At 38.1% G+C, this 21720-nt stretch overlaps 1 long non-coding RNA gene across 14 annotated transcripts in view; it reads left to right on the forward strand.

The window, feature by feature from the left end:
* The first annotated feature begins 337 nt into the window (after positions 1 to 337).
* The window catches only part of LOC110567426 (uncharacterized), a 32100-nt gene continuing 10717 nt past the window's right edge, over positions 338 to 21720 (forward strand). For 2 of the 14 annotated variants that reach the window (XR_010336641.1, XR_002477831.2), the window contains exons 1-3: positions 463 to 704; positions 11104 to 15507; positions 20759 to 20889. This is a non-coding gene — a long non-coding RNA (uncharacterized LOC110567426). The other 12 variants (XR_010336635.1, XR_002477832.2, XR_010336639.1 and 9 more) reach the window with 12 other exon arrangements.

The raw sequence follows: 21720 nt of genomic DNA on the forward strand, positions 1-21720 counted from the left end.
TACTGCGCATAACCACTTCACCAAACTTTTGTCAATTTTGTTGCATTTTATCTGTTTACATGAGATCCACAATGCTTTCTCATTCCCACAGTAAACACTGAATCCTGTTTATAACTGAAGGGCAGGATCAGCGGGGAGCATCCACAAAGCGCTCCAGGCTCCTTTTTTCCTTTCCTCAGAGACACCAGGAATGTGCCTTTGCACTGTTTTGCCAGCATCCTTAAATCATGATTAATTTAAAGCCCTTTCTCTCCTTGGTGAGGCCTGACACAAGCAACTGCTTTTCTGTCACATTGATTTTTCTGTCCTTGCAGATTCAGAGCCAGGGTTGAGTCCTCCTCACAGGGTGAGTTCTCTGACAAGGAAGTTTTGCAACCTAATTTACAGCTGGAGCCAAGCTTGTCAGTGAGTGCCAGAGGGAAACTGTCGCAATTGGCTGGCTAAGTATGCATTTAATAGTGTTTATCCAAGCGAGTTTGTGATTTCTTCACTCTCTCCAACAAATATGTTATTTGTAATAGCTATCTTCTCTCATCTAGGTGTTTGAAAAATGTCTCTAACGTGTGTGGGCTGGAATGCATTTTGTTTTTCTGTTGGTATGTTCATTTAACAAAGGTCTCTGAAGAGCTATCAAAAACTGCTTGCCATCTTTCCAAATCATCTCTGTCTGCAGTGACCGTGTCTTAATCCTGAAGGAAAACAAGGTAATCTTTTCAAATAAACATTTTCAAGGATGTTTAGAGGGAACCCAATTGCTAGCATGTAGAACCCCCTTCCAGTGCTTAAAAATAGATATATTGAGAGAGTACAATGCCAGTGAGTTGGAGTGTTTGTAAGCATTTGATATTTCCAGATGATTAACAATAATAAGCTAAATTGCAAGCAATGATCTGAATTTGTGTGTGTGTGAATATGAGTGTGTATGTGTCAAAGATCCACTGAGTATCTTGTTTCTCAATATTGTTGGTGGAAAATGGGGCGCAGAGGGGTTACAGACTCTCACTAGGTAAGTAAGTTGGTAAGGGACTTTGGCAATATTTGACCCTAAGCCCATTAAGTTTCACTGGGCTAACCTGACTCTAGGGAGAGTAAATATGAGATGAAGAAACATTTGATCATTAAATAGAAAGGAAGGACTGAAACAAATGCAATTGGTTGTGTGAAATGTATTAATGCAACACTCCTAGTCTCAAGGAAGTTGACATGAAATAGGAAGAGAACATGTAGAGTATGGATTGAGTAAACAAAAAATTATGTAGATGATGTAATTATCGTAATTAAATCAAAACAGATTGTGTATGCTGGAACTTATCATGTTACTCACAACATAATCTTACATAAATTTTTTAAAAACCTGGCTCTTTCTCTTTCTGGTCTGTGGGTTTCTAAAGGGCAAACCTCTTTTTTCATATGGGCCTGAAGCCCCAGGACTTTCTGCTGGTCCTGGCACAAATGATGACAGAAATGATTGAGTGCGTGAATTTGGTACTGAGTTTGACATTATTGTCTCTCATTGTTTGTGGGCCTGGGATATTTTCTACTTAATTCACTTATCATTTGTTGTTTAAGGTGTCTGGATACTCAAAATACTTTTTTAATGTACCTCGCCTATACATGACATAAATACATTATTAACTTTAAAAAAAAAATCTTATCGTAGTGCCATCCAACAGAAATATAATGTGAGCCATGTGTAATTTAAAATTTACTAATAGCCATATTAAAAAAGGAAAAAGAAACTTGTGAAATTAATTTTTAATAATGTTTTATTTAGTTATATTCAAAGCATTATCATTTCAACATGCAAATATAAATTTATTAATATGATATATTACATTCTTTTTTTCCTAGTAAGTTTTAAAAATCCATTAGGGTATTTTACATTTAATGCACATCTTAATTCAGACTTACATTCAAACTAAATTGTAGACTACTGCATTTCAGTGCTCAATGAGCACATGTGGCCACCATGTCAGCACATTTCAATAGTTCACAGGTCAATGTAGGGGACATTTCCCCCCCACTTAGCATTTGTTCCCTGTTACTTTGCCCACTGAGCGTTCTGGTGTGGAAAAAAACCCCATGACTGGTAGTGCACACATAAACTGGGGTGAGTAACATCCTAGAGTCCCTGAAATTGAGTTTTCTGGGACAAAGGACTTACAATGTTAAAACCAGGACAATTCTGAGAAAAGAATAATGGTTGGTATCCCTAAAGTAACCTGTCACAGTGATCAGTTCAGACCTAAAGCATATAAAACTGGCTGCGAATTATGGGATTTTTTTGGGAGCCACTCAGAGAAAGAACCTTACTTTCTGCTATGGTTATTAGCAGCTAATCTTTGTATCATGTGGGAGAACCTGGTTGAAAGTATTACCTACTTTGGAAGAAATCCCAGTGAAAGAGAAACTGAGTTTTAGTGACTTATTTTTTAGTTCTTGGACCCAGTCATGTCTGAACCTACCCTATTCTTGGACTTTTCAGTGAGTTAATACATTCTTTACACCTGTCTCCATATTGTTTGTTTAAACAGTTAAGGTTGCATTTCCATCATGTGAAATGGGGATAGTTCTAATGAATAGGTTTAGGAAAAAAAAAAAAAGAGTACAAGAAATCTAGTTGGAATTTTCGGGCTCGTAGAAAACACAATCAGCACACACTCCTCGAGCTACTGTTGAGTGTGTGTGTGTGTGTGTGTGTTTGTGTGTCCTCTCTTTTGCTACCTAGGAATAGCAAGTATTTTTGTGGAGCAGGGGATTGAAGACAGTGAAGTAGCTGCATACTGGCAATAACCTATGAATCTGGGCAGTTTGGAAAGTAGGAAGAAATGAAGATCTGCTGTCTTTCCTTTATTGTCCCTTCCTCTGTTGCTCTCAGACCATTGTGCTTTGCTTGTACCGTGGGTGTTTTGCTTCACCATAATGGCTCTCATGATGAACTATAAGCTTCATTCTACGTCCTGTTACAATCTACAGTTTATGAGATTCTCACCTATGAGGTAGGGACCCTTGGAAATTTGCAAAGTTTCAAAGTCAAGCACTTTGATTATTCTTTCTTAATCGTTGGATACTAAAAGTGCAATATGGAAGGCTTATAACAATTTTTGATAGTTTCAGAAAAAGAGTAAGCATTCAATAGATAGATGCTATTGAGCCACTAATCATGACTTGACATGCCTTATGTGAAGCACTTAGCAAGTGTTAAAACATCATATTTAAACATCACAACAATCTTATTGCTGCATTATTATCCTTATTGCTTTGAAATTAAAAAAAATTGGACTGGGAATAATGGCTCATGTCTATAACCCCAGCACTTTGGGAGGCTGAGGCAGGAGGATTGCTTAAACCTAGGAGTTCAAGATTAGTCTGGAAAAGATGGCAAGACCTCATATCTATGAAAAAATAAAATAAAATAAAATAAAAGTAGCTAGGGGTGATGGTGTATGCCTGTAGTCCTAGCTACTTGGGAGGCTGTGGTGGGAGAATCACTTGAGCCCAGAATTTCAGGGCTATGATGAAGATAGTTGTACTCGTGCCTGAGTGACAGAGCGAGACCCTGCCTCAAAAAAAAGTTGAATTATTGCATTTACTTTATTCATTACTCATTTAACAAACTTCATTTTATGCTATTATATTCTCAATAAATTTAACACCTAGTGGAGAAAATAGGAGTACAAACATGATTATAATGCTGTGTATGAGTATATTAACAAATACAGAGGGGAAGGAGAGAAAGGGCCCCATAGCAGAGGTAGGTGCAGGGTACAGAGCATGGGATCACCAGAAAACTCCCTGGAAGCACGCTGCCTGAGCCAAACCTGACACATTAAAGCATATCTGCACTATTGCAAGTCTAGTACAAAATAACTTTCAGGAGAGAGTTTCATTATTTTACAATGACAAATTTTAGTTTGTTTTTCTGCATCATGGAGATATAAGTGACAGGACTCTGATTTGTAAAGCAAAAGAGTTAGATTCTTAACCCTGGATTTACTATTAATGAGGCCCTTGGGCAAAATCTCTGAAACAGTTAGAACTAAAGTTTCCTCTCCAACGAAGTAAGGTAGGATCATCAATTCATTCATAGCAGCATTTCTTCCAAACTCAACATCCTGAACACTTCAAGTTGTGCCCTTCATTTCCACCTTTACTGTCCTTCTAGTAGGAGTCATTACCTGGAAACCACAGTTCAGAAGCAAGGCATCACAGCTAGGTGTAAAGGGAGCTTAGCTTACAAAAAAAAAAAGTTTCAACTCATTTAGTTTTTACCAATATCAAAAAAATCACCCCATGATAGCTTCAGGGTGTATTCACTCAAGTATAGCCTAGGACAGGCAGTGAAGATGTGGTAAATTACATTAATGGCAGCAGAGAGACAGGGTTTCACTGGATGCCTTGATCAAAGCATTATTAGATTCACAGTTAAAGAGCAGTGAGTTTCATCAGATATTTAATTAATGTCCATTAAAGTTCCTTTTACAGAAATAAAACCAAACAAAGCAACAACAAAAACAATCCCACTAATTTCTTTGGCTGTACTTCAGAAACACTTCAAATTATTAATGTTGAAATATGGGTTTTCCAAGAAATCAGCTTTCTTGTTGTATCTGAGAATGCGTTTATGTACGTATGCAGTTACGAGGTCAGGTAGAGAGGGAGAGAGAGATTACTATCTGTTGTATTGTTCCCCAAAGTTTGGTATAGATGTTCAGCATGAAGGTAAAAAATGAGAAGGTGGAAAGGAGATAACTATTCATTGCCCTTACTTATGCACTTAACCTCTCACACTGGATTTTTTTTTGGTTTATAAAAACCTCTTAGTATTAATAAATACATATATAAATAAATTTGTGACAAATGAAAATATCTCATATTTTATGAACAAATGTGGCAGCAAATATGTACTAACATTAGCAAATATGTACATAACATTAACTACATATAGTTAATGTTAATGTACATTAGTCTTAAGATCCATAGAAGACTCCATTTGACCGTTACAATATGGATGTTTTTCCTCACTGCAGGTGGAAATTGATTATATATATTTTATTGTACTTTAGGTTCTGGGGTACATGTGCAGATCATGCACGATTGTTGCATAGGTACATACATGGCAATGTGGTTTGCTGTCTCCATCCTCCCGTCAGCTATATCTGGCATTTCTCCCCATGTTATCCCTCCCCAACCTCCCTACCCCCAGCTGTCCCTCCCCAGTCTCCCCAACAGACTCCAGTGTGTGATGCTCCCCTCCCGGTGTCCATGTGTTCTCATTGTTCGACACCCGCCTATGAGTGAGAACATGTGGCGTTTGATATTCTGTTCTTGTGTCTGTTTGCTGAAAATGATGTTTTCCAGATTCATCCATGTCCCTACAAAGAACACGAACTCATTGTTTTTTTATGGCTACATAGTATTCCATGGTGGATATGTGCCACATTTTCCTTGTCCAGTCTATCATTGATGGGCATTTGGATTGGTTCCAGGTCTTTGCTATTGTAAACAGTGCCACAATGAACATATGTGTGCATGTGTCTTTATAATGGAACAATTTATAATCATTTGGATATATACCCAGTAAGGGGATTGCTGGGTCAAATGGGTTTTCTATTACTAGGTCCTTGAGGAATCGCCACACTGTCTTCCACAATGGTTGAACTAATTTATACTCCTGCCAACAGTGTAAAAGTGTTCTTATTTCTCCACATCCTCTCCAGCATCTGTTGTCTCCAGATTTTTTAATGATTGCCATTCTAACTGGTGTGAGATGGTATCTCAGTGTAGTTTTGATTTGCATTTCTCTAATGACCAGTGATAATGAACGTTTTTTCATATGTTTGCTGGCCGCATAAATGTCTTCTTTTGAAAAGTGTCTGTTCATGTCCTTTGCCCACTTTTGAATGGATTTGTTTGTTTGTTTTTTTTTCTTTTAAATCTGTTTTAGTTCTTTGTAGATTCTGGTTATTAGTCCTTTGTCAGATGGGTAGATTGCAGAAAATTTTTCCCTTCTGTTGGTTGCCAGTTCACTCTAATAATTATTTCTTTTGCTGTACAGAAGCTCTGGAGTTTAATTAGATCCCATTTGTCTATTTTGACTTCTGTTGCCAATGCTTTTGGTATTTTTGTCATGAAGTCTTTGCCTATGCCTATGTGCCTAGGTTTTCTTCTAGGGTTTTTGTGGTGTTAGGTCTTATGTTTAAGTCTTTAATCCATCTGGAGTTAATTTTAGTGTAAGGTGTCAGGAAGGGGTCCAGTTTCTGTTTTCTGTACATGGCTAGCTAGTTATCCCAACGCGAAATTGATTTTTACTTCTCTGCAGCTAAGTATGTGGCAGTCTTGGCCACATGGTGATGCAGCAGAAGGGTCTGTGTACTGACTGTCCTGATGCTCTTCCAAATTCAACTGTTTCTCAAAAGGACACCACTGCAGGAATAAACCCAATTCTCAGTATGGTACACCTGGAAAGTTGTCCATTCACGATATCAGAGTCACAGACTTCATGCACACTCATCTCAAGTCATATCTAACACATTTCCACTAATTATTGGATAACACTAGCAAGAAACTCTGGTATTTTTCAACTAGTCTTTGCTAATTTAAATGTGGCCAGTCCACCCTCCTACTGCATTGTGACGGGCATATAAAAGCCAATGAAAGATGTCATCAATTGTTAACAATAATCATCACTGACAACTTCCTGCTGAATGTCACTGTTATTCCTACTACTGCTACTACCACTACCATGTATGAAGCTGCCATCATTACTAATTCAAAGTTTTCACTGATACAGAAACAGGTGAATCTTTAAAGAATAACTTCCTCCCTACATCTTGCTTCCCCTCTTTCTGTCCCTTCTCCTCTCCCACCCCCACACTTTTGGCTTCACTTTGCTCAGGCTGTGACTACTGTCTGCAAGAGCTAACTTTTATCTGACTGTAAAGCCAAGCAAACTAATCTTGCAGAACTGTTCTGCCACAAAATTTGGTCTCTTCCCATTTGGAATTAATCCGTATATTAATAACTTGCAGCTGTGGTGGACAGTGCTGCTTAATTGCCATACCGGTCTTACTCACCTTGTCCTCTCCTAACCTGCGAGTTAGACATTTAGGCTGCTGTCTTCATCAGTGTAAGGTGAAATATCAGATTGTTGTGTAACAAGTGTGGCTTGGAGATGTGGTGGTATAGCTACGGGATTATTGGGATTATTTACCGTGGGGTCTCATTGCAAATATTTTAGGACATTGGCATATTACTCCTTTTGTCTGTCTGCTCTTAAATATTTTCTGTCCCCCAGCATGCCATTCCTACCTAACAGGAGAAGGGGTCATATCTGACCCAACTAAAGGTCATTCTATTTAGGTCATTCATCTGGAGGATGGGACAGTGGAAGAGTCAAGCTTGCCCTGAGCTTCACTCAGCTAGTACCTGTCTCCTCTGCCCACTGTCCAGCAACTTACCCTGACCCATCCTTTAAGGAACTTGCCAAGAGAGAGCAGAATACCCTCTCTCTCTCTCTTTTGTCTTTCATATATTCTTTGGATATAAACTGCAGGTTGTAAAGAACTGAGTTTCATAATGAGAGTAACTAAAGAATAGAACACCTGGTTCCCATTCTGAGAAGGTCACCTCTGTTCACACAATATCTGCCCATCTGACTCAATCTACTAGGTAAGCTGCAGAGGGGCTTCCTTCCCCTGGAAACTTCTAATGAATTATAAAAGATGAGGAAATTGGAATTTAGTTTTTTCAAAACCCCGCCTCTTCTTGCAGATTTGCTTTTGTTCTCACTCTCCCAAGCAGACTTCACACAGCAACCAAACTATCTGGTCAAGTACCCTCTGAACCCAGCCTGCCCTTCCTGCCTGCACGTATCATGGAAGAGCTGCCTCTGCCCTGCTGGGCAGGACCCTGCTGGGGCTCCATGACCATCACCAAGGAAAATACATCCTTTATATTTCAAAGGCCTAGTTCAAACAGATAAAATTCAGGCAGATAAAATTCTTTTATGCTTAAAGATGCAGAAAAAATGAAACACACACACACACACAACACACACAAGCACACACACATAAAACAACTTTGGAGTCTATGGGATATCATTTTGCACTTCGGCTCTGCTGCTTGCTAGCAATGTCTCACTGGAAGAATAACTAGCCTTAGTTTCCACATCTGCAGAATGGAGATAATAATACTGTAAACTGATTACGGCTTTTTGATGATGTAGTTTGCATAAATAGCCTAGCTCAGTACCTGGCACCAGTAGGTACTCTACAAATGCTACTCAGCATCCCTTCTTTGAAATCTCCATGATTAAATTATATTTTATGCAGCTGTTTGCAGGCTTATCTCCTGTTAGACTCCAAGCTGCTTAAGAATAGGAACTATGGCTTATTCACACAGGGTTCCCTGCAGCCATGCACAGTGCTTTGTACCTAACAGATGCTAGGGCATATTGAATACACCAGTGTATTACTGTAAAAATACAAATGACCATAGTTCTGGGAAGAGCCAGGCTCAGCAGGATATAAAGCAGGCCTAGGGATACAAAGCCCAGGCTCTTTAAAACCTTTCCCTTAGCACAGCAAGGTTCTCAGGAGTGGGGTAATTGCAGAGAGAAAATGGCAGGCTCCATGTGCAGGCTCATGTGATTTAGGGCCACAGAGTGACCTCTCCCTGGGGTCACCCACAAGATGAATCAGAAAAAGAGAGAACAGAGATGGGGCCAGCTGCTCCCAGATCCTTAGACATTCTAAGTAAGGGGGAGAGACTCAGTCTTTCTGATTAATCTTTGATGATTTATTCTTTGGACATTATTTAAAAGGAGAATTTTAAAGTAAATTAATTGAACTCCCATGACCTTTTACCCTACTAATATCATCAAAAGAAACTAGATCTTGAATTTTAAAAACTGTTTGATTTATTTTCTGTGACTTACAAGCTACTGAAGAACATCAGTTTTATTTTTTGAAATTATAAAAACTCCAGCTTTTTAAGCAATAAATCAAAACAGCCCAGGTTTGAAACATCTCAATTTTAGCAAATGAGTATTGAGTGAAAGGTGTCATAGATGTTGGTAAAGGATAAATATATAATTTAAGACACCCAAAACTGGTGAAGTATTGATTGTCTTCAAAACTGTCAATTCCCCTTCTACCACACTGACCCTGATGGTATTCTTGAGTCCAAAATGACTTGGGTAAATTCCGATTAGTATAAAACAGTTTCTAAAAGTTTTTTTAATTTTACTTTAAGTTCTGGGATATATGTCCAGAATGTCCAGGTTTGTTTCACAGGTATACATGTGCCATGGTGGTTTGCTGCACCTGTTAACCTTTCATCTACGTTTTAAGCCCCACATGCATTAGATATTTGTCCTAATGCTCTCCCTCCCCTTGCCCCCACCCCCGATGGGACCCAGTGTATGATGTTCCCCTCCCTGTGTTTATGTGTTCTCATTGTTCAACTCCCACATATGAGTGAGAACATGTGGTGCTTGGTTTTCTGTTCCTGTGTTAGTTTGCTGAGAATGATGGTTTCCAGCTTCATCCATGTTGCAGCAAAGGACATGAACTTATTCTTTTTTATGGCTGCATGGTATTCCATGGTGTATATGTGACACATTTTCTTTATCCAGTTTATCATTGATGGGAATTTGGGTTGGTTCCAAGTCTTTGCTATTGTAAATAGTGCTGCAATAAACATACATGTGTGCCTATCTTTATAGTAGAATGATTTATAATCCTTTGGGTATATACCGAGTAATGGGATTGCTGGGTCAAATGGTATTTCTAAACCAGTGGTTTTTTTTTTTTTTTTTTTTTTTTTTTTTTTAGTGGAGACAGAAGTCTATTAATGAATTCTAAAATCAATTTAGTGGTTGGAATCAGAATTTTTTAAATTAATTAAGTAGTATAGAGAACAGAATGGAACATGTCTGAATACACTGCACAGAAAGATTCCATATTCTATTTTCAGAAACTTTCATTTGTAGTTTATGTATGCATCTAAAATATATTTATGTGTATACTGAGTTAGGGTATACAATTTTTCACTGAGGTCATATCTCAAAAGCTTTGGAAGCTGATGAATTTGCCCAAATCCATGCTTCTTTTTGTTTGTAAATTGCCTGATGATGGTGATATAGCTCTGACCAATGAGACGTCAAGGGAAGTCTGCTGGGGAAGGTCAGGTAGGAGTATGGGAAAAAAACTCTTCATTCAAAAGCATGATGCACAGAGGAGCTACGGTTTTTTTCTTGTTTTCCTTACTGGATGTTGTCATGTCTGTGAGTACTTCCTGGAACCATGGCACCATCTTACAACCAAGAAAGGAGCTCACGTGAAATTATGTTGAACATAGCAGAGCAAAAAGATGGAAGGAATCTGAGATCTATGTTTGATGTTAAGTGTTGATGTTAAATACTTAAATATCTCCAGAACTCTCTTACCCCTGGGCTTGTTATAATAAAAAGATAATGTGGTGATTTCTCAAGGATCTAGAAATAGAATTCCATTTGACCCAGCAATCCCATTACTGGGCATATACCCAAAGAACTATAAATCATTCTAGTATAAAGACACCTGCACATGTATGTTCATTGCAGCCCTGTATACAATAGCAAAGACCTGCTACCAACCCAAATGCCCATCAATGATAGACTGGACAGGGAAAATGTGGTACATATACACCATGGAATACTATGCAGCCATAAAAAATGATGAGTTCGTGTCCTTTGTAGGGACTTGGATGAATCTGGAAATCATCATTTTCAGCAAACTGACACAAGAACAGAAAACCAAACACCACATGTTCTCACTCATAGGTGGGTGTTGAACAATGAGAACATGTGGACTCAGGGAGAGGAGCATCACATACTGGGGGCAGTTGCAGGGGGGTAGGGGAGACACAGTGGGAGGTGGGGAGGGAAGAGAGGGAGGGGAGGGATAACATGGGGAGAAATGCCAGATATAGTATGCACCTAAAGTTAAATAAATAAATTTAAAAGAAAGATAATAATCCTCTTAGTGTTTAAGTCACTTGAGTTTTGTTGTTGTCATTTTATTTTTATATTTATTTATTTATTTATTTGTTTGTTTTTAGTTACTGCCAGTTGGAAGCATCCTAAAGGATAAAGAAAGCTTATTTCAGAAGAATGAGTAAATCAACTCCTGGGATATAGGCCTGGTGGAAGGAAAACTTGGAAAGATACCTTGGGTCTGACCATGAAGAATGTTGAATTTCAGGGCCAAACATTGATACGAATACAGTACATGCTTATAGTTCTAAGCACAGACTCAGGGGCAGAGTATCTGAGCTTGAATTTCTGTAGCCACTTGTTAGCTGAGTTTCCTTAAGAAACAGCAAGATTTGACAACAAAGGGAAGATCTTTTCTGGTTTGAAATAGAAAGAATGACAGATAATTTGACAATGATTTAAAAAAATAGAGTAAAAGGAGAGGGAGCCATAGTAGTGAGAGAGAAAGGGATTGACGGGGAAAGAAAGGAAGAGAGGGAGGGAGAGAGAGTGGGGAAGGGGAGAGTGCAAATGAGCCTTCACAGAAAATGGGAGGGGCTAGTTATGGCAAGAAGATCAGCCAATCAGTTCACCTAGAAAAGGAAAATATTTAACAGAATTAGACAGTGAATGTGGAGATAATGTGTATAAACTTCTTTGCAATACAAAAGTGGTAAGTAAAATGAATAGTGAGTAGCATCTAGGGGTCAGGGGAAATTATAGGTTGCATCTTCTTGCAACAATAGAAATCCCCTAAAGACTTCAGGAGAAGGGGAGGAGAAAATGGAAGGGATGTGAAGTTTACAACCAATGACTACAGAAAACGATACAAGGATATTCGAAAAGCAGCATTGAATGGTGTTGAAGTCTGTTCTGTAGCAAGTTCTGACTGCTGGTGAAGTGCCCAGAATCTAGTCTTGACCCTGCTCTAACTTGGAAAGTCTTAGGTCTTTGTACCATAAAGACCTTAATTACCTATATATATACTTTGTACCATAAAGACCTTAATTACATATATATATACACATATATATAAAAACATACATATATATATAAAAATATACATATATATACACAAACATATATGTAAAATATATATATATATATATATATATATATAAAATGGGACACACTGGCTATGACTCTTTATGGTTTTCTGTGGAAATTCGAAAAGATGACTTGTGATAATGATGATGATGGTGACCACGACACAATGACAATAACCATGATGACTATGATAAACATGTCAATATTAGGTTGGTGCCATTTAAAAGAAATGGCAAAAACCACAATTACTTTTGCACCAACCTAATAGTAATAGCAACAGCATCTATTACTGCCAATCTGTTACTATTACAGCGTCTTTCTCTTTCTTCCTTTCTTTCTTCTTTTCCTTTCTTCATTCTTTTTCTTTCTTCATTTTCTTTCTTTTTCTCTTTTTTCTTTTTCTCTCTCTCCCTTTCTTCCTCCCTCCCTTCCTTCCTTTCTTCCTCTCTCTCTCTCCCTTTCTTTTTCTTCCATTTTGAGATGAAATCTTATTCTGTTACACGCCCAGGTTAGAGTGCAGTGGCAAAATCTTGGCTCACTGCAAGCTCTACCTCCTGGGTTCAAACAATTCTCATGCCTTAGCCTCCCAAATAGCTGGGATTACAGGAGTGTACCATCACACCCAGCTAACTTTTTGTATTTTTAGTAGAGACAGGGTTTTGCCATGTTCTCCAGGGTGATCTCAAATTTCTGTCCTCAAGTGATCTGCCAACCTCAGCCTCACAAAGCGCTGGGATTACAGGTTTACTACAGTTTTTCCATGGTAGGCCAGATACTGTTCTAGTCTTCTACATACATTAACTTATTTAACCTTTCCATCAATTCTGTGAGGGTCCTATAGTTTTTCCCCCTGGTTTACAGAAGAAACTCAGGTATCCTGAATTCAATTGCCTAAGTTTAACTACTACTAAGTGACAAAGCCAGGATTCTAAGTAGCCTGGCTTCAGATTAAAAATTTTCAAAATGTAAAGCCTTATATTTTGCAAGACATTATTAGGAAAGAAACAAGACATGGTCTGAACCATTTTAATCAGAGGATGTATTTTGAATTTATTTACATTTTGATTACATAATGTACCTCTTTTTCTAATCCCACTAGGTTTTTAATGACATTGTGTCTCCATAGATCCCCCTGCCACCCCGCCACTTTAAAAACAGTGCCTTCCATCTTCATGTAGTTTCCTAAGGAAGATGAACCTCTGATGTCATTTCTTGGTATTTATTCCTGTGAGCAGCAGCATGTATCTCCTCTTATTGGTGACTCCTAAGAAACAGGTATGGCAGCTGCTGCCTCACGCTTCCTGACTGACCCTGATCCAATCGGTATGTCAAAAAGTGATTGAATCAAGAGGAATATAACTAATTAAAGATTAGAGAAACATCTTCACCATGTCATAAAAACGTGGAATCAAGTTTTGAATGTGTTTCCTTAGAGTATGACTTCTGCCTCAAGTAGTCTAATGCTAGATTCCAAACACATTGCACTGGGTAGGTGATATTTTGTATCGAGAGCTGTAGAGCACCTACAAGAGATTCCAGACTGCTAATCAAAGGCTTACTAGGCTGTTTTAAACAGTCCACTGTGCTTGGTAGGAAACTATTGCTCTCAGGACTGCAACAGCTTGTAGAAGATTATTTGTATTATCTTCAAATTCAATTAGCTGCAGTTTGGAATTGCTATAGCTACCTGGGATTTGATTTTAAAAAGGTTAAAGAAATTAAGTCAGGGTGAAATCTTCTGTTAGTATCATGAAAACAGCAACCCAAGCAGGACTTAATTGTCACATCGTATCTGCCTTCCTTCAGGGTCGCTGGAGGCTCTGCTGCATTGACACAAGACAACTTCTGAGCTGATCATGCTGGAGTCAACAGAGGATAATCTAGTGCTCTGCATTCCTGGTTTTTGCGACTCTTGTAACGTTTTGTCAGATTTTTTTTCCAGTTTCTCCACATTCTATCATATACAGCGACAATCTCAGATCAATGTTCAATGGGGTGAACAATAGCACTTTTAGAGTCTGAAAAAGTACACTTTCTCTTTTTAACCTTGTCCATGTTAGAGAAGCTTCAGTACAAAAAAGAAGTTATTGATTCAAAGCTACAGGAACTAGAGGGTAAACAGTAGAAACAGCGTGGAATCCGTGCAGCAAGGCCAGCGATGTCGACATCAGCCGGCACGGCAGTCTCAGGGATGGGTCAGCTACCTCATGCTGTGTCTTCAGTGGTAGGACAATTCAGGCCTGCATGAAAGAAAGTAGATGGCAATGTCAAAGGGCCTTAGCCGTCTGAAAACACAGCCCTGACTCCTAACACGGCAAAGTTGCCTTCGGGTTAGGTTTCAACTTCCTTCTAACACACGCTTGTTTAAGATCTAATTGCCATATTTTTCTCCTAGGATCTACTCTTCATTTTTTGTGAAAGAACAAAATATTACATCAGACTTTTTATTTAAAAAAAGGATCTCTAGTGTTAGGCTACAAACAGCATACCAGGTACTTGATTCTGGCTCTCTGAGATCTGATTCAGAGTTGATGAGAATGCTGTGGCCTTGATCTTCGGAATATCTCAAGGGTCTGCTTACTTTACTTACAAAATCTACTTGAAAATTTGTACAAGTCAAATTTTGTTTTAATAAATCTAATAGGATCTTCCTTTTTTTAAACTAACACTTTCACTAATTTAGGAATGAGTATTATGGTGAACCAAGTTTCAAAGTTTTACTAGTATCAATTATTTAAATATAATCTTCACAATTTTTGGCATATCATCATATTGCTCTACTTCTATTTACATAATTTTAAATAATTTTTTCATAAATAAAATCATATTTTTATTGAACCTTATGTTGAGGGTTACAGTCCTGAATTCATTGATCTAATGTGACATATATGTATGTATGTATATGTATGTATACACATATATGTAGTATTTCTCTGAATACACATTATAGTAAAGATAGAGCTATCATAATAGAGAACATATTTATTCAGCTATCTTATAAAATCATACCGTATTCCAGCAGTGCTAAATATCCTACCCTCTTTGGAGAACTCTGGTTTATGTGTTAAGATCTTTTTTTCTATATATTTCTAAAACACCGCCTAGAAACTTATACCTCTTTTTTCTTCTATTTTTATTTAAATTTATCTCACAACTTTTAGAACACGTATGTTTACTCTTTGACTAGTAACTTTGTTCTTTTTTTAACTCTTAGACTTCCATAAGGAACCACAGTACAGCTTTTGGCAAAACCTGCCTAGTCTTAAGGATGTTCAACTGCCTGCAAGTACAGTTAAAGTTCATAAAGCTATCTTTATTACAATCACTGAATTTTCATATCCACAGACTAGAAATGTCATCTGTGATTCATATTTAACCTGCAAGTGCTGCTGCTGTGAACCATTTGCTGAGCATTTCTTCTTGTATGGAGCTGAAATCCTAAGGTTAGAATGATTTCTTCCCCATGATCGTTTCTACAAAACTATCCCACATCTCCCCCTAGCATAGTAGGTAGGTAGGAACACAGGTTTTTGATTTAGATGTGGTTTTAAATCCTGTCTTAATCCTTTGCTAGTTTTAGGACCTTCTGCAATTATTCAACCTCATTCAGCCTCAGTGTCCTTACTTGAAAGTCAGATAACATTTAAAGTGCTTAGAACAGTCCCAGGCATGAAATAAATGGTAAGTTAATTTGTCTATTATAATCACCAAGTTAGAGGTACTTTGCAGAAATGTGATAGGAAGGAAGCAGAAGGTGAGGTAAGGGGGCTGTTTTTCTTTCTTGAAAATAAAAGCAGCATAGAATCAGGAAGATGAGAACAATTTGAAACAAACATGAGCTTATACCCTATGCTGCCCTGGGGCTATTATCTGCTTTAAATATTTAAAAAAAACATTTTTGGGCCAGGCGCGGTGGCTCACGCCTGTAATCCCAGCACTTTGGGAGGCTGAGGCGGGTGGATCACGAGGTCAAGAGATAGAGACCATCCTGGTCAACATAGTGAAACCCCGTCTCTACTAAAAATACAAAAAATTAGCTGGACATGGTGGCGCATGCTTGTAATCCCAGCTACTCAGAAGGCTGAGGCTGGAGAATTGCCTGAACCCAGGAGGCGGAGGTTGCGGTGAGCCGAGATCGCACCATTGCACTCCAGCCTGGGTAACAAGAGCGAAACTCTGTCTCAAAAAAAAAAAAAAACACACACAAAACAAACAAACAAACAAAAAAAAAAAACCATTTTTGGCCTAGAATTATTTTCTTAGATGTTAGGTAGTTTTATATATGTATTTCACTTAGTATGCCATGTATTGTCATGCTCTGAATGTCAAACTAGGTTTGCTTTATAATGTATTCTAAGATTTGCATTCTATTCTACCCCTCTAGACTTTTACAACCAATAGACCAAAAGAGTTGAAGGTCTGACTGAAAGCCCTTCCTTGTCTCCATGTACTGTACTCCAGACCTTAGATCCAGAAAAGAGAGGCTTGAGATAGTTCCAGTCCTGAAATGGACCCTCTAAAATTTTCCAGACTTATTTTTGTTAGCATAAAATCTGAAATAAATAATATTTGTACAATGTGCGATGCGTTTTTTTTTTGATACCCTAATATCTGTGCTTTTCAAAATCAGTACTATTACAATTTGAATTCTCTGTAAAGACAGAGGATTGTCTTGGTTATCAATGCCTTCTTGGTCTTTCAAAATTGTTAATTACATTGTGGCACTTCCCAGATTAAAATTCTTTACTGACTTTCTATTACATTGGATAAAAAACAAGCTGTCTCCAAAGCCTTTAAGGACCTGCAGGCCCTGGACTCATTCTCATTAGAGGCCACTGTCTCAATTCCCTGTTCTCCATCCAGAAGTCCCTTTTTAGCATTTGCAAACTCTATCCCACCTTAGGCTCTTCACACATACTGGTCCCTAAAATTGTAAATTTCTTTTAGATTTATTTATTTGTTATATTTGCGACGAAGTCTTGCTCTGTCACCCAGGCTGGAGTGCAGTGGTACTATCTCAGCTCGCTGCAACCTCTGCCTCCTGGGTTCAAGTGAGCCTCCTGCCTCAGCCTCCCTAGTAGCTGGGACTATAGGCACATGCCACCATGCCCAGGTAATTGTATTTTTTTAGTAGAGAAATGACTTTGCCATCTTGGCCAGGCTGTCCTAAACTTCTAGTCTCATGTGATCCTCCTGCCTCAGCCTCCCAAAGTGCTGGGATTACAGACATGAGCCTGGCCCAACTTCCTCTTATTTAAAATGTCACATTCTCCCCAATGCCTTCAAATTCATCCTATTTAAATAACTCCCTTCTTGTCTGCCACAAACTCAATCCACATTTTCTATTTCTCAACAGTCACTCAGTTTCCTTAGTAATCCTTATAGTTTATTTATTCTCTTTCTAATTGTCTGCCTTTTCTACATTATGAGCTCTACGAGGTCAGTGTCACGTGCCTGTGATAACCCTGCAAAGTACATGGCATGTGGCAGGTATTCAACAACTGTTTGTTGAATGAACATATGAGCTTGGGGGAAAACAATGGTAAATCTTCCACATAATTTTCACCATTGGTGTAGAGAACAGAAAGAGACAAAATTGAGAATTTTGAATCCAGATTACGGGATGCCTCATTAAGGGTATCTGTAGTAGGTAGTGATTAGTGTTTTTGAGTAGGAGACTGATGCCATTTGGTTTGTGTTTAGAAGGATTATCTGGCAAAAAAAAAAAAAAAAAAATAGGAGGCTTGATTGTAGTAGAAAAATAGCCCTAGGGAGACCAGTAACAGTATTAGAAGGAAAGGACTGGAAGTAAGAGAAGTGTTTTGGATAAGGAACAGTGTTAATCGAAAACCTTAATAAACTGAAGCAAATAGACAAGAGAAAACACATTTTTTCTTTTGGTGGCTAATTCACTTAAAATACGTGTTTCGAGGTTATTGGGGAAGAGGGTATAAAAACATTATTCTCCATCACAGCTCTCCACTCTGAAGAGATTACTTTCAAAGGGACAGCTAGATGTGGTATAGCATCATTGCAGTGCTTTTGATCAATAGAGGGTCTTCTGGTCATGTCTAGGATGAGAAAGTTAAACAATTGTTTCATTAGTTTGTTTTCAGATTCTTCAAAATCTCCCTATACAGAACTACATTAATTGACATGTATTTGATTTTGGAATTTTAAAAAATGGAACATTGTGGAAGGGGAGGGCCAGGTTTCATTATTTTGGAAAAAGCTGTCTCAGTTGGTGGAACAAGAATTTTGAATTGGAACTTTTAGACTTCAGTCCTGGCTCTGCACCAACTGGATAAAATTAGACCAGTTATCTAACCACTAAGAACTCTGTTTCCTGATCTGTAAAATGGAAATGAATTATACTCTAACTCACAGTAAATACTTTTAAACTATAGGATGCTCTACAAATTCTACTGACCTGGATTCAAGACTATATCTTCACCTTGCCCAAGATAGCTACGTATCAGCATTTTAATTTATGTTTTACCCAGAAATAAGCAGGAAGGGATGAACAAATATGAGAAATGGAGAACTAGAACACATCAACCAGGCTAGTGTGTCCAAGGGATGGTGGACTTGTAATGGATAACTTGTGGGCTAAACACCTCCCTTTGCACTTAAAATCATCAGGGAATTGTCAGTACTGATACCAAATTACTAAATATTGTTTTTATTTTGTTTGTTGTTGGTTTTTCTGGCGAGTTTGTTAGGGTATGGTAGGTGGGGAAGGGGGGGAATTTTCACGTTATGTCATCATTGTTATCAACAACAATACTATCAGTATAAAGCAATGCTTCTAAACTCTCTTTAGTCAAGAAATTTTTGGAGTCTCTGATAAGAGAGATGGACTCTGGGAAAAATTTCATGTACATCTTTCCCCCATCCCCACTATTCTGATTACAAATCAAAGGATTCATAGACTACCTGAAGCCTCTCTAGAGACAGAGCAATCCAATGGGCCTCAGGTTAAGAGACCTGGCTATAAAGTAGCAAGTGAATTTTCTCAATGTATAGAGTCTGTTTTGTTTTTCTTTGTTTGTTTTTGTTTTATTTTCAGTGGGATTGTTCTCATGGTTCGAAAAAGTCATAAAGGGTCTGGCATTGTGCTAGGAATGTCCCCAAACCTTAATACTTCTAGTCCTTCCAGTAATACTATTGGGTAAGAGAGTTTGTTGTTGTTGTTTATATAAAACTGGTAAGAAGAGAGGCTCCTGGCCTGGAGCAGTGGCTCACACATGTAATCCCAGCATGTTGAGAGGCTGAGTCAGGTGCATCACTTGAGGCCAGTAGGTAGAGATCAGCCTGGCCAACATGGTGAAACCGTGTCTCTACTAAAAATACAGACATTAGCCAGGCATGGTGGTGTGTGTCTGTAATCCCAACTACTCAGGAGGCTGAGGCTCGACTTGAACCCAGGAGGCAGAGGTTGCAGTGAGCTGAGATTGCACCACTGTACTCCAGCCTGGGCAACAGAGCAAGACTAACTCAAAAAAAAAAAAAAAAAAAAAAAGACAAGCTCCTAAGTTGCTGTAGCCACTATATACTCTGTTGGTTACTATAACCCAGATTGTAAATATTTTCTAAAATACTGCCTCATAGGAATTTTACTCTTTCAAAAAATAGATCATTAAATGTTGTTAACCTATGTTTAATTCACAGCATACAAAAAGTACATGCTGAGCACTGTGTATGTTTAGGGTTCCCAAGTCTACAGTTCTGTCTTAAGTTCTTTATACTTTCAGACTGTCCTATCAAGGCCTGCTGAAAAATCCACCTGGATGTTCCAATAGACTACTCAATCATGAAATATCCAAAAATAATCAGTCTCCTCCATCATTGTATTCCAGGAGTCTGCTCCATCTCCAGGATCCCTCTCTTGGTAATTGTCACAATTAGCCTCTTGCTGGCCACTAGGCCAGCCTCTGCCATTGCTTCAGGGCTCTGTAGAGATTTCACCACTTTTGATACTATTATTCTTCCATGGCACTGTGATGTCTTTCTTATCTCATTTGGAGGAGAGTGAGGTCTGGGGAGAGAAAATCCAAACCACTTTTTGTTATTTTTGAATTGTTGCTATTATTACTGCCATTATTATTAGTTTTCAAACAAGCATATTTGTGGTGATCTTTTTAGCATTCTAATATATTCCTATTGAAATGAATATAAAATTGAAACTCTTTGCCATATAACCTACTTGACCCCACAGGATCTGGCCCCTATATTTTTAAGATTATCTTTTGTCCCTTACCACCTTCTAGCCACAGAGGCCTTGCCTCTCCTCCCCTCCCCTCCCCTCCCCTCCCCTCCTCCCTCCTTCCTTCCTTCCTTCCTTGGATGGAGTCTTGCTCTATCATCCAGGCTGGAATACAGTGGCGTAATCTCGACTCACTGCAACATCTTCCCCAGGGTAAAACAATTTTCCTGCCTCAGCCTCCCAAGTAGCTAGGATTACAGGTGCCTGCCACTATGCCTGTCTAATTTTTGTATTTTTAGTAGAGACAGGGTTTCGCCATGTTGGCCAGGCTGGTCTTGAACTCCTGATCTCAGGTGGTCCACCTGCCTCAACCTCCCAAAGTGCTGGGATTACAGGTGTGAGCCACTGCGCCCAGCCTGGTGCAAGTTTCATTAGGGAACCATTGACTACCCTATGCCTTTCACCATAGAGCTAAATTTATCTTTTAGGGGATAAATGCACTGCTCAGCACCTTCCTGGAGGGACCCATTCAGCAGAGAGGAGGAAAGATCACTCCTAGGTTACTCTCCCATCTGGGAAGTACCTTACAATGTGTCAGACCACCACTGGAACCAAACGTGTATGTGTGTATTATTTTTAAGACTAAGAGTTTTGCTATTAAAGTGCTCAACCTGAAAGAACAAAGAAAAAGTCTAAGTTTCATTGAGATGAGACAAATTTCCAAAAATGTTCTTTTCTAAGTCATTCAAATTTCTATTTTGACCTATAAAAGAGATGCATATGTCTATATTTTCTCTAGTATCGTTTATAATAATGGCTGTTTAATTTTGATGACACCTGTAATCAGTTTCCAGGATGCAAGCTGTTTCTAGAACATCAAAAATTACACTGATATTCTTTAAATAAAGGAAGTGCATAAATGGTTGAAGTGCTAAAATTGAGGGATTCTGTGTGTATGATTCATACTGATATTTGAAGCAATTTTACAGAAGTACATATAATTGAAAAAGTAGCTTTATTTGGCTAAAATCAAAATCCTCTGAAATGCTCATATAAAAAATAACTATAGACACATAAAATATCATTATTGTTATTATCATCATTAATAGTTAGCCTTTTACTTTAATGATTTTCTTGAAGTTTCCTTATTGGGATTAACTTTTTGGTCTTGATTGCAATTAACATTACAGACTGCTGAGTCATGTTAATTCTCTGAACGAAAAGAAAACAAATCAAGCAACACCAAACCAAAGAACTCTTTAGGAGGAGCAAATTTTCCATGCTTCAGGGATAATTTCATAATTGTTTATACATACATCCTTTTATATCAATTAACATCCTAGAAGTAAAGATTGTTCATATCCGAGTAAAACAGAAATTTTTCTAGATACAAGATAACTCTAAGTATTTATAGATAATGGCCATGAATTTAGATTATATTAAATTTTAA

This window comes from Aotus nancymaae, unplaced genomic scaffold, assembly GCF_030222135.1.
Source record: "Aotus nancymaae isolate 86718 unplaced genomic scaffold, 86718_ANA_hifiasm-v0.15.2.pri h1tg000040l, whole genome shotgun sequence".
Lineage (NCBI taxonomy): Eukaryota > Metazoa > Chordata > Mammalia > Primates > Aotidae > Aotus > Aotus nancymaae.